Genomic DNA, 15,000 nt, shown 5'->3' on the forward strand with positions numbered 1-15,000 from the left:
GTCACAGTCTCGTACATCGCATCAGTTGTCTTATAACGACAGCCTCTTAGGTTTTCCTTAAGCTTAGGGAATAACCAAACGTTACAGAAAGCAAGGTCTAGACTATAGGAAAGGTAAGGAACTGTTTTATGCCAATTTTAGTCAAACAGTCTGTGACAAGGATGGAGTTACGGACTGCGCCTTTGGGACAAACTTTTGCATTTTCATTTCCTTGTGAATAATTGTGTGTACATCTTCCACATAAAGCTGTGCACATATTGTCTCTATAGACATACGGCGATCTTTATCCATGAAATTTTTTATTTGGCCAATCAGCTCTGGTGTTCTGTTTTCCTTACTCTTCCCACATCTCTCATCAACCGTCCTTCAATCTCTTATGCCGCTCAAAAACTGAAGCTCGATTGATGCAAGATGGTCCAAAAGAAGTCAGAATGCTTCCATACGTTTCTGTAACATTTTCTCCAAGTTTAAAACAGAATTTTATTGCATATAATTTTATTGCATACAATTTTATTACATACAATTTTATTGCATATAATTTTATTGCATATAATTCTTCTAAAGTTTCCCCACGTCCAGATTGCATTTTTGAAATTCACTATCTGTTACAATCAGGCTTTAGTAGGGTGCATTCCAATTCCTGATGTAGTTGTTCATTTGAACCTGAAATCATATAAATTGGTCAGTCATCTCATAAGATGTCTAGCAATAGCATACTGAAATTTCAAGAGTACACAACGAGTTTTAATGCCTGTATAAAAATGCCTGGAAACTCATTCAAGGAACCTCCTGACGACTTTTCAAAACGAGGCAAATCCTGGGAGACTGGACCTGCTTGATCTGCACAATATCACCAGGGAAAAACCAATCGTAACAATGACCTAGACATTGTTAACCTTCGTGTTGAGAAATGTAACTCTCGATGAGAGAAATGAAAATATGCTGCTTTATTTATGGATTGAACTCACAGATATCGTATTATGATATTGTTTGGTTTCATAAAGTGTTTGTATATATATATATATATATATATATATATATATATATATATATATATATATATAGTGCGTGTGTGTGCCCTTCTCTTTTGTATCACATGTAAAAACCATACTTGATAGTAACATTTTTATTGAGACAGGGAAACTCTGTTTATAATTAGATTTTTCATTATTTATTTTGTTCCCATTCTTTCTTTTCAATACATATTTTTCTTTCTTTTTAAAACTTTCCAGCTTGAGACGTTTTCTTCCTTTCGTCTTTATTAATTAAAGCTTTATTCTATATACAGTTATGTGCCATCCGTACAATGGCCGGCTAGATTAATCAAATAAAGAAGCAGAAGTAATATGGCGTTCATTGGCACATGTTTCGTCTTTTCAAGACTCATCAGTGTGTCTAGGCAGAGGAGACCTACCGAACCCCCCATATATATATATATATATATATATATATATATATATATATATATATATATATTTATATATATATATATAATTATGCATACATTCACACACACACATATATGAATATATATATATATATATATATATATATATATATATATATATATAGAGAGAGAGAGAGAGAGAGATAGATTAGAGTGACACGCACAGGACGTAGCTCGCCATTTTAATCATTCTAAAATTTTCATGAGATTGTTGTTCTTTGTTTTGATTTAGAAACATTTTTTCTGAATTTTGTCGTTATTTTTTTAAAAGATGTTTTATTCGTGCTTGTCTTGTTTTAATTTTGTTTCAGTATTTCTCCCGTTTTGGGCTTCCTGTTCGTCATTTCCTGACATCTGATGAACTTTTTGTTATGTCAAGAGCAATGATATTAAACAACATAAATAAATATATAAAGGATGTCTTGAAACGAATGAAAATGTTTTGAATGTTTGTCCTCCATCTTCTTTTAATATATTTAGAAAATACCCACTTCTGCAGTTTACAGACCGTGCTTATTTTACACAGGATTTTCAAATGGAATTACATTTTTACGATATTTTTTGTTTATTAAAGTGCTTGTCGAAACTGCAGAATAGTTAACAAATCCCAACAATCCCTACTAAATAACACTAATATTTTTGACGATCTGTAAACTCCAGGAGTAGCGGGAAATATAAATGTATGGGAAATTTAATCTATATATATAAAAGCGAAAATGTATGTATGTATGTATGTATGTATGTATGTATGTATGGCCGATTTTATTTTCAAACTTCGCCCCAGGGCTTCGGGTTCGATCCTACCCCCCCACACCGAGTTCTTTTTTATTTAACACCACACACACCTACAAACATCCGGGCAACGCCGGGTACCCCCGCTAGTATATTTAGAAAATATGTCCTTCTGAAGCTTACGAACCTACTCTTTTTAGTTTGGACTTTATTTTTAGGTTAAATTCAATTCTTACAATATTTTTTCTTTATTAAATTCTTAGGTAAAAGTGAAGAATAGTAAACCCTAACCCTAACTCAGCTCCTCATTTTAATTATTGTTTTTGTTTATTTCAGCATACTGCTTTGTGACGTAATCCCCCATTGAGTAGCTTTAGAACTACGCTGAGATAGCTTATCATTCCCGGATGACGCCAGATAACCCAAGGATTAAAGATAGAGAAGATAAATATATATATTTTATTTCATGTCAAAATAGATATTGTTTTAGGCCAGAGAAATATGTTTTGCAGTTAAGTTGATGACAGGAAATTTCATGTATAACATTGTCTGGCCTTGGTGAACCCAAAGTCGGATGTCAGAATTGACATCTGACCTTGGCTATCGTGAGAATCAGAATTCAAATTTCAGGTATGAGAATTGTAACCACGCAAAAACCTAAAGCTTTCGATTTCGTGGCGAAATCTTATTGGCTGGGAGAACTTCCACCCCATCCACATACCTTACTATATATATATATACGACTGTCGTGCTAAAATTAGTGAGTTGGAGAAGAAGTGATTGCTTGTTGATTTCGGAAGAACAGACCGTATAGAGACGTGACCCCTCCACCTTCCTCATCCAACCGTCTGTCGCTGTCTGTGAAGAGATTTGAAACTCTAAAAGTGCTTACTGAGAAATGAATCATATTTGTAAAAACATTTGTACATAACTTTGCGAAATTAAGCTTCAGTAGACTAGATTCAAGTTTTTTGTTGTCTTTCTGCTTGCGTGAGTTTGTTATTCGTTTTCAGCATACCAGATTTCATGATACGAGCCGAGATTTCCAGATAAAAAGGGATCCTAACCACCTTCTCCATCAGAAGGGGTTACAGCTTAAACTACACAAGTACCTTAAAATATGAATATAATCGAAAAGTTGAAAAACATGTCTTAAACAAATCCTCAAATATGAGGTGCCAGCAATAAGTTTCTAGACTTTTTCGTACGGGCACTTTTATTGCTAGTACACACATGAAACTCTAGCCTCCTTCGAAGTAATCTTCTCCAGCTGCAGTGCACTTGTACTGTTGCAGTAACTTCTGAAAGGCCACATGGAAGTCCTCTTGTGTGAGCGTATCAATTTTCATCGTCATAGTCTGATTCATCGCATAAACTGTTTCATTACTCCTCCGTAATATTTTATCATCCCTCATAGGCTCCCTACCTTTTTTGAATCTATTTTAACTCTCTATGACTTATGCATTCCAAATGAAGTCATTAATGCTATCATGATGCTATATGAGCACACTCAAGCCATGGCCAGGTCGCCAGATGGGGACACTGAATTTTTCGACATTCGCACCGGGTTTCTACAAGGAGATACTATTGTCCCCTTTCTTTTCATTGTCTGTCTTTGCTTTGCACTTCGCACCTTTGTTGATATACACAACGCACTAGGCTTCACCCTAAATGAATCCAGAAACAGACGTAATCAATCAGCACAAATAACTGATGCAGATTACGCAGACGATATTGCTTTGTTCGCGAAAAACACTGCTGATGCGCAAACACTGTTACGTAAGCTAGAAAAGTCTGTAAATGACATTGGTCTCCACATAAATGCGGATAAAACAAAGTTTATGACTTTCAATGTGAAAGGAGAGATCAGGGCTCTGGTTGGATCAACACTAAAAGAATTCACTGAGTTTACGTATCTGGGCAGCAGCATAGTTTCCACAGAGAGAGATATCAAAATTCGCATCTCAAAAGCATGGACCGCATTGGATGGGCTTCGTTCAGTATGGACTTCAGGACTAACTAACAAACTGAAAAGGCAGTTCTTCAGGGCAGTGGTAGAGTCTGTCCTTGTTTACGGTGCTACAACATGGACACTCACCAAAAGATTGGAAAGAAAACTAGACGGAACATACATCCGTATGCTACGAACAGTATTAAATATATCTTGGTAAAATCATCCCACGAAACAGCAACTTTATGGCAACCTGCCTGCCATATCTAATACCATCAGAGAAAGACGCATACGATTTGCTGGTCTTTGTCTGAGGAGCAAGCATGAATTGGTGAGTGAGGTATTGCTATGGACTCCACGACACGGACGCGCAAGCAAAGGACGACTTAGATCCACGTACATTCAGCAAATAGTACAGGATGCCAACTGTGAACCTGAAGATCAGAGGCAGTTGATGGAAGACAGGAAACTCTGGAGAGGAAGAGTAACATTGGTCCGGGCAAGGAGCCCGTAATGATGATAATGAGGACTTATGCTTGATTTACGCAAAATAGTCCAAAAGCAGTCTGAAGGTTTTAATACGTTTCTGTAGCATTTTTTCAAGTTTAAAAACAATTTTATTGCATATTGTTCTCATAAAGTGTCCTCACGTTCAGATTTCATTTTTTAAATTCTACAGCTGTGACAATCAGGCTTTAGTAGAGTGTATTCCAATTCCTGCCGTAGCTATTCGTTTGAACTTGAAATCAGGAAAAAAATGATAAGTCATCTCATAAGATATATAGCAATAACATACTGAATTTTCAAGAGTTTACGACAATATGTATAAAAAAAAAGATCTGGAAACTAATTTAAAGCACCTCGTATTTCCAAATTTTACCGCACATTTGCAAATAAAAAAAAGAATTTACACACTTCGAAAATCTTACATTATTGGAAGTAGAAGATACAGTGTATCTTGATGGGAATTACTGTTAAGATTTTTGTAAAACAAAAAAAAACAGAGCATATACTGGATTTAATTGTTGTTGTTTTTAATTACTATTATTATCACAATCGCAAGAAGAGCAAAAATTAGGATGTAATACATCTATAACCGCTACTGTTGCTATTTCTGATAGACAACAATAGGCTGCAACGTGACAAGCGACCACTCGGTCTGTAGCGCTTAAATGTGAAATATACGAATGAAAATAAAACGTTCTTTACTATTTATGCTTTTGTGGAATTCTCTTGTTTTACGATACACTCACTACGCACGTTTGAAAACTGAGCACACGCCTGATAGAGGGACGACATCGAGAAATATTGCATCACGGATATGCACCTGAGCACTTGATATGAGTCAGAATATATTAAACGTAAATTATTACATTATATATATATATATATATATACTTGTTTATTGTTATATAAACATGCTTACATCCCGCTGCTACAAATAGCCACTTGTTTCAATCAAACAACAGATATCATCAGGCAGCGACTTGACTATTCAAAAGTTCAATGAATATATATATATATATAACGTTTTATTTTTATTACCGTATCTTTCTGTTAAGTTACATTATTGTTTCAGCTACCCGGCCGTTGTTTTGGCCGTCTGTAGCTTCCTCAGACTTTTACAGAAACTGTAAAAGTCTGAGGAAACTACAGTGAATTACTTACAGCATCTATCCAGTTATGGCTTACGGAACAAGAGCACGCTACTTCCGTGGTGTAAATAAAGAGTTCCGCTCGAAATTCCGTCCAAATTCTCGAATTCGCCAGAAACATTCCCGAGTTCGACAAGATACACCTGAAGAAGGCCGGAAGTTATCTCGATCGAAACGTTGTGAAAATCAAACCCAAGGTGGGACCAGTCGTCCGATGAATCCAAATAATACACACATACACACACACACAAACACACACACACACACATATATACTTGTATGTGTATAATTGTACATATGTATGGACACGCATTATTGAATCAAATAAAATGAAACTGGATAGTCTGTTCAACAATAATGGCTTATTTCAGTTTGAGTCCATATGTTCATCTCTGTATTGCATTGCTTCCTATAAAACTAATTTCGTTTATATACACATATACAATGCTTCAAGAAAACTACCTAAACATTTCATGTTTTTGCTTATTTTTTTTCTATTCGAGACATGTTTTTCTTTTCTTTTTCTCTGTTAGTTATTTTTTCTTTAGTTTATTTATTTTATTTGATTTTTTGTTTCAGATTATATTTACCGCTTTTTGAGAGAATACTTTGATTTATTTTAACATTTCTCTCACTTCGAGAATTTAGTTAGTGTCTCTTCGATGTGTAATTTATTTCCGTTTTGTTGTCTGCAATTATGTTGCCAAGGAAACGAGATTGAAAAAAATATTTAAAAAAAAAATAAAAAATATGTTAAATGATTAAATGCGCCAAAACAAAAAAGCGTGGAATGTTTGCGTGCGTTCGGTGCCATACAAAACACGTTCATTGCTGGAATAACGAGAGGTGAACGTTTAAAGACGCTAGAATACCTTATTCATTTCTCAGGCTCGAAACCAATTAGGGGATTCCATTCTATAAACAAAGCTTTTTTTCTAGAACTGCCCGCATATGGAATTCTGTTCTGCTGGTCTGCTTTTCAGCTGCTTACAATATGTTTGTCTTCAATCCCAAGGTAAGCAATTCTTGTTTAGATGCGTCCCTTAAATAATCAAATCATACCCAATTTTCATCACTAACTATTACTACATTCTTCTTCCGTGTACGACCGTACACTCATTATCTCTTATCTTCGAGTAACATGTATAATGTAACTAGAGCTATAGAGATAAAAAAAAATCTATTGGCTTTTACATTTCTGGATGAACTTTTGGTAGTAAAAAATGCTGATGGTTCTAAATGTGAGAAAATTAAAAACATTGTAAGAGAAATGAAAAAAAATTAATTAACCTCAAACATAAAAATAGTTTATTTCCTTGATGTAACGCGTAACTTTAGTAATGGAACATATGAACTCTATAAAAAAAGAATTATACAAGTCCTATTTATGTCCACCAACTTTCAATTCATTACAAATGTATTATCAAACATAGACCCAAATCTATCAATAAAAGAATTAGTAAAAACTCCCTAACAAAATAAATTTTTGATACTCACATAATATTTTATAAAAAAAAACATAAAAGATAACGGTTACAAGAATATAAAATGAAACCTACACCATGCGTAAACAGATCTAAAAAAAGAATGTAAAAGAAAAATCATTTGGTTTACACCTCCGTTTTACTCAAGGATTAAAACGAACCTAGAAAATGATTCCTAAATCCGTATAAGCTGTATATTCCTATTAGCATACTTCTCTATGAAATTCTAAAGAGAAATACCATTGAAATAAGTTTGCAGTGATAATTTAGAAAAAAACATCACAATAAAAAAATTCGAAAAAAGAATTTTAAATCTTAGAAAGAAATAACTAATAAATAAAATTATATAAACAGGCAAAAACGTTTCCTTAAATCTGTTGTTTGCCAAGCTAAATAAAATCATATATAATTTTCTCTTGACAGAGTTTAAAATAGACTTCGTAGCTTAGTAGGGGTCCTCTTTCTCTTCCCTGTAATCTCTTTTACACAAAAGAGACGTTGCGAGCCCGTCTCCCCTCTATCGTTATTTGCATGGCAAGTGCTCGTCTGAGCTCCAATCTATGCCCCCTTGCCAAACTTTCACAAAAACACTTGTCTAGCTAAAACCACTTTCAATAATTTTCCCTCACTTTATTTGTGTCTAAACCTAAACGTAAATTCCATAAACAAAGCCTGTTGAACTCTTTTCTGTTTTGCTGCTTTCCAGCTGACTACAATATAGGCGTCTTCAGGTTCAACGTAATCCAATTTACTAAACATCAATTACTAACGATTACTACGATATTGCCACATTGCCGACAGTACAGTAATATACCCTTATCCTCAAGTGGCCTCCTGCCCTTGATAAATAGTCACTCATCTTTTTTCAAGTTATTGTATAATTAAAGAGACCGAGAATATTTAAGCCTGATCAATCCTCTAGAAAATAGCTTTGCATTGTTCCAGGTTGTTTCCACTCGGAAAAATCCTGCTGGGTTTAACCATTGTTTTAGCATTTTCTCTTGCTACAACACGTTAATGAATAGAATCCCACAGCAGTTGGCTCATTTACAAAATCAATATTGACATGCAGTAGTAATTGTCGTTTTATTTTCTTCTAATCTAACAACACTGTTTGCACGCGAGTGTGAAAAAGAAATAAAGAGACAATTAGGAATCAAAGTAGAATAGAAAACAGAGAGTAAATGGTGGGTTCCCTCTATCGTACTAGAAGACAACTCACACCAGAGAGGATCCCATATATCTACAAGGCCACTATTCGGCGATGCATGAAGAAATATTGCCACATATTCATGTGATTTGATCAGTTTAGGTTTTATTGATTCAAATTCCTTTTCTAATTTGTGTTTATTGTTGGTAAAAGTGGCATTTTAGTTTGGCTTTAGTTTTTACTTACTTTTTCATTAGGATACTTCTGTCCCTGGGGATTGTTCTTATTTTCAAGTTTTTATCGCATTTATCGATTCGAGTATTTCATCCGAGATTTTTTCTCATTGATTTTTTTTCTATAAAAATATGTGTGTGAGTTTTAGAAACATTCAAATTCTTCAAGCTTGATCGATCCTTTTTTCTTATCAGTCAGGTAAGCTTTCAACTCATTAAAAAATTCCTTAACATATCTTCTGGAAAAAATAGTTTTAATGTGAACGAAGCCATTTCAGGGTTAGTTCTTTTTGCGCCAGCAACCTAACAAGGAGGAAATGTCTACTTATAGGAAAGTTAATCTTTATTATTATTATTATTATTATTATTATTATTATTATTATTATTATTATTATTATTATTATTATTATTATTATTATTTTATGTATTTATTTTATCATCATGTTATCTGTATGTAATTCCTTAAGTTTAAACATCATTCAGAAACATCTGAAAACGTAAAACGGAAACAAAAATGCATGCTGGGATTAGATACTTTCTTTTCCTGTTTTGGTTTTTAGTATATAGTTCTTAGAACTCGAGGATATTGTACGATGCTAAGAGTTTTAATGTGAACCAAGCCATTTCAGGGTTAGTTGTTATTGCGCCAGCAACCTAACAAGTAGGAAATGTCTACTTATAAGAAAGTTAAACTGTTTTTATTACTATTGATCATACCTGCTACGTAATTTCTTTGTATACCATCTCACATCTCCGCATTAATATGGGAGCGGATATTATTTTCAAATATCTTCCTAAATTTGAAATGGGGCTACAGACTTATATTAAGTAGATATTAATAAGTCCCTCGTACCTAATAATTTTTTCTAAGCGCTTTATCTCTAACCTTTTTATTTTTTGACCTTTCCTTTTCTAAATCGAGAGTAGATAATGCACTGTGGATGTGTTATCGGCAGTTCTAGTAACTCTTGCTTCTCCTTATTTGTCTGGCCCTGTCGGTGGAGCATTATAATACGCCGACTGCCCCCCCCTGCAGAGGGTAAAAGTCCCTCAATGGGGGTCCTGGATATGACCTTAAATTTTATCCGATGGTGAGGCCCCAGCTCTCGGGCCCTGGGAAGTGTCATTGCTCCCAGCCCAGGTCCACTCTGACCCGGAGTGGTAGTACCTGATAGGGTCCTAAATATGGGTTGAATAGAAACTGACTTGCAAAAAACAAAAATATTCTATTAAAAAGATTTTCTTCAAAATCTTTGGATTCGGCATTAAATAATCTGAAAAGGGTTGATATGCCGTAAAACAAAAAACAACCAACCAAGCAACCTTATTTGTCCTTCAATCCTCATTTCCAAAGAGTGATTTTTCTGATAAAGGGTGAAGAAAAAGCTGCTTCCTTGGTCGGTAGTACTTGCGTGAACAGTAGCCTGAGATGTCGGAAATTTTCTATTTCTATGTCTATCTCTGTGGCCATGTCACTAGTAAGGGTGCTGGAAGTAAACGTTGCATCTGGGCTGATGTTATCAGCCTGATAGTCAGGGACTCGAACTTTGGATTAACCACTAATGAGGCTGTCCAATCAGCAGGTGCAAAGTACTGGGGCTGCTGTATTGCCATTTGGTGAATGGATTCTAGACCAGGCAGTAGTTTCTGGTGGAGTCTCTCGATGTCATACTAGTGGGTAATTGTTACGGCTTTACCTTAGCATGTGCTAAAAAAAATTCCTGTCTTTTTCTCTTACTTTTCCTCTCTAACTTGCCCCAAACAAGTCTGTCGACCTGTTCCACAAATCATAAAACCTCAACATAAATTATATTCCAGAAAAAAACACGAACAGACCTAGAACCCTATCCTCCAACGTAGACCCCTACTATCATGTCTCCTTCTCTAACATCAGGGGTCTACGTTCCAACCTTCCAAAGATTGAAACCCAATTGCAGGAGACGAAACCGGACATATTGTTAGTAATCGAAACTAGCATAGGGTCGATCACTTCCTTAAATGAGTTCATAATTAATGGATACTCTTACTTAACATGTAAATCTGACCCACAAAATCGCAAGGAGCATGGAACATGTGCCTACATTAAAGATGGCTTTCCGTATGGTAAGGATATCTCTAGAGAAGACCCTAATTAATCCTATATGAGTTTCCGGTGTGCACTTCCTTACACCACTACATTTATATTTGCTCTCAATCCCCCCGACAACAGCGGAGTTACTATCTTTAAGAATATATCTTATTAAATTGACCACATCCTATCTGCTCATCCTTCGGCTAACATTCACATCTGTGGTGATTTCAATGTCCACAATGTGGAATGGCTGATCCACCCAAACAAGGCGGATGATGAGGGGTTCTGTCATGACTTCTCCATCAACTATGACCTCACTCCGATTGTTCACGAACCCACCCGTGTGACCGATACTACCGGTCATTATGCAAGCTTTCTAGACCTTTTTCTCTCAACTTCCCCTGAGCTATGTTCATGTTCGGTTCTATCTCCTCTGGGATCTTCCAACTACTTGGTTGTATCAGTTAAGATAAAAATGAAATGCAACAAGTTTTCAGACTACCTATCCATATATCGATATTTTATGGCTGACTGGGATAGCTGTCGCACATTTATATCTGATCTACCTCTGCAGCCAGCTTTGGTTCTCCTCAGAATGTGTTGCTGCCATCGAGCACAGAAATCACCTTTTCCATAGCTACTAACGTAATAGATGTACTGAGACTAAAGCTGCATTCAGGACTGCTAGCAACCACTGTAACAAAGTAATGAAAATGCAAGAGAGCTATATGCTCAGTCAGTTAAATCCAAAGTAGCCGAGCAGCGGCTTGGTTCCCACCAGTTTTGGCAAATAGCAAACAGGATCCTGAACAGAAGCGTGCGTTCTATCCCATCCATCATCAATGGACCAGAGGTCATCTTGTTAGCATCAGACAAGGCCAAACTATTTGTCAAGAACTGTGCAGCTAATGCTACCTTATGTGACCATAAACTCCCCGTATTTCCTCCTATAACAGACAACATGTTATGCAACATACAAATATCTATGCGTGAGTCGCCAAGCTAATCAAGAACATTGATTCCAGTAAAGCAATTGGCCCTGACGGCATTCCAATTATAGTGTTGAAAAAGCTTCAACCAGAACTTGCCCCTATACTTACAAAACTGTTAAACGTTGTCTTAAAAAGAATTGCTTCCCAATAACCTGGAAAACCTAATCAGTATGACCTGTATTTAAGAATTAATTTGACAGGTCATCTCCCTCTCAATACAGACCAATAAGCCTCTTGTGTGTCATGAGTAAGTTGCTGCAATCCACATAAAATAAAGAAGTAATAAACCACCTCAGCAGAAATAGCCTTCTTAGTAACATGCAATATGGCTTCCGTTCTGCTAAATCTACAGCAGATGTGCTAACGGTTATATCTCATTAGATTAGTAAATCTCTCCACAAAGGCGTCCTTTCTAGGGCAATTGCTCTTGACATATCTAAGGCCTTCGATAGGGTATGGTATAAAAACCTATTTCACAAGACTTCCAGCTACGGTATCACTGGAAATATTTTCTCAGTTATTAAATCATTTCTCTCTGATAGGCTCATGAGAGTAGTGGTCGATGGACAAAAATCAGAGGCCTGCAGCATTAATGCTGGTGCCCCTGAAGGGTACATCCTTGGTTCCACTCTATTCCTGATCTACATCAATGTTCTCTCAAAACACATACTTAAATCATTCGTTGACATCTATGCTGATGACACGACCATCTATGGAAATACATCAAAGGCTGTAAATGACAACGTTCTCTCTGGTTCTCTCCTCTCTGATCTTGAGCGCATGGCAAATGAGGAAGCTTCTATCTTTACGTCATTAACGCTCTGATCCCCATCTGACATCAATCGAAATGGATGACTCTCGTCTACAAGAAGCCCCATGTTTTGACAAGCTTCTGGGATTGACCTTTACTCTTGATCTTAAATGGAACACGTGCATCAAATCTGTTGCCAAGGTCGCTCCAGAAGATATCCCACTGCTGATGCAGTGCTCTATCTGTATAAAAGCAAAGTACGCCCAAGGAGCTGCTAAAAATGTCTATCCTTCCTTGACAGAGTACAGAATAGACTTCGTTGCCTAGTGGGTGATGCCCTTTCTTCTTTCTTGCAACCTCTCTCCCACAGAAGAGACGTTGCGAGCCTGTCGTTGTTTTATCGTTATTTCCATGGAAAATGCTCGTCTGAGCTCCAATCTCTGGTCCTCCCTCGCCAATCTTTCACGAAAAACACCCCGCTAGCTGAAACCACTGTCAGTAATTTTTCCCACTCTTTATCTGCGCTCAAATCAAAACGTAGATTCCATGAGCAAAGCTTCTTTCTTAGAAGTGCACGCCAGTAGAACCCTCTTCTGTTTGCCTGTTTCCCGCCTGACTACAACTTAGATGTCTTCAAGTCCAACATAAACAAATTCCTGAAAAACCGCCCTCTTAAGTAAGACACTTTATCATATCTCCATTACTAACGATTACTACGATATTATCCCATTGATTACTGTACACGCAATAACCCTTATCCCCGAGTGGCTTCTGGACGGGTGCATCTTTCACTAGCCTCTCCGTCTTCCATAACTTGCCCCACATATTCCAGTGAAGAGAAAAATTAAATGGTAAGTGACTGTTGCGATAACGGAAAGTTATTTACAAAGGTTATCGAAAGAGGTATAGGATACTGGGAATCTCTTGAGACTTCTTGTCACCCAGCCTCCGGGGAATAGCTTTGGTTACATTCAGTGAATAATTTTCGATGATGATCTATGTAAGAACTAGTAAGTACAAATAATGATGATGATGATGATGATGATGATGGGCTAAAATACTCGAACAGTAGTATAACAGAGGGTATATGAGTGCGTATGAAAATAGCAGCATCAGCGAAGAATAGATGCCAAGTGCTTATATTAGCAGCAGGAGCAATAGTGAAACGTGTATGCATCTGGCGTGAAAAGAAACGGAAAAACACACAACGTGGTCGGGTAAAACAAAGTCGTGCCGGAGGCGATGGACATATAAGATGAAGATGGAAGTAATGGAGTAGAAATGGGAAAACTTTAAGCTGGCCTCAAATCGCGAGAGTAACTTGTTGTCTTCCCGTCTCCAATGAAAAACACTGGTTACATCAGTGAATAATTTTCGATTATGATCTGTGTGAGTACTTGTTAAAATGATAGTGATGATGGTGATAATCGTGATGAGGGACTAAAATAATTAAATGGCGTATAAAATAATTATAATAGTAATAATAATAATAATAATAATAATAATAATAATAATAATAATAATAATTATTATAATACTTATAATAATAATAGTAATGATAATAATAGTAATAATAATAAAAATAGGAAAAATGGCAAACTGGAGAGCACCAGGGCACGACGGGATACATGCATACTGGTTCAAAAAATTCACAACCTTACACAAAAGGCTAGCCCAAAACCTGAGAAGTTGTATACTGGAAGCAAATGTGCAAGACTGGATGAGAAAAGGTAGAACCACACTGCTACAGAAGGACATGGAGAAAGGAACCGTCCCCAGCAATTATAGGCTAATCACGTTCCTACCCACCATGTGGAAGATACTGACAGCACAACTGAGGGAACAAATCTACCAGTCCCTGAATAACTGTGGACTCATCCCTGAGGAACAGAAAGGATGTCAAAAATAGAAAAGAGAAACACATGATCTGCTATATGTTGATCAAAAGATTCTAAAGGAGGTAAAAAGGAGGAGGAAAAATTTATCCATGGCATGGATCAACTACAAAAAAGCGTACGACAGGATCTCCTAAGCATGGATAATAAAATGCCTAAAAATGTATAAAATACCAAGCGGGATCACCAATGTAATAGAAAATGCAATGAAAACATGGATACTGGAACTGACAGCTGATGGACAACACATAACAGAAATTAACATACAAAGATGCATCTTCCAAGGAGACTCATTATCGCCATTACTGTTCATCATAGCCACGATGCCCTAAACTAGTATTCTGAGAAAGTGCCAAGCCGGATACACGTTCCCCAATACATAGGAAAAACTAAACCACCTGATGTACATGGACGATCTGAAACTTTTTGCAAGGACCGAAAAGGAACTAGAGACACTAATTAACACTACCAGGATTTCAGTCAAGATATCCAAATGGAATTTGGAATGGAAAAGTGCGCACTACTAGTAATAAAAAGGGAAAACTGGAAACGACAGAAGCCATGGAACTACCCAACCAAACGGAAATAAGGGTACTAGCAGAACAAGACGACTATAAATACTTGGGAATTCTGGAAGCG

The sequence above is a fragment of the Euprymna scolopes genome, chromosome 28, assembly GCF_053919585.1.
Source record: "Euprymna scolopes isolate OS-2025 chromosome 28, ASM5391958v1, whole genome shotgun sequence".
Lineage (NCBI taxonomy): Eukaryota > Metazoa > Mollusca > Cephalopoda > Sepiida > Sepiolidae > Euprymna > Euprymna scolopes.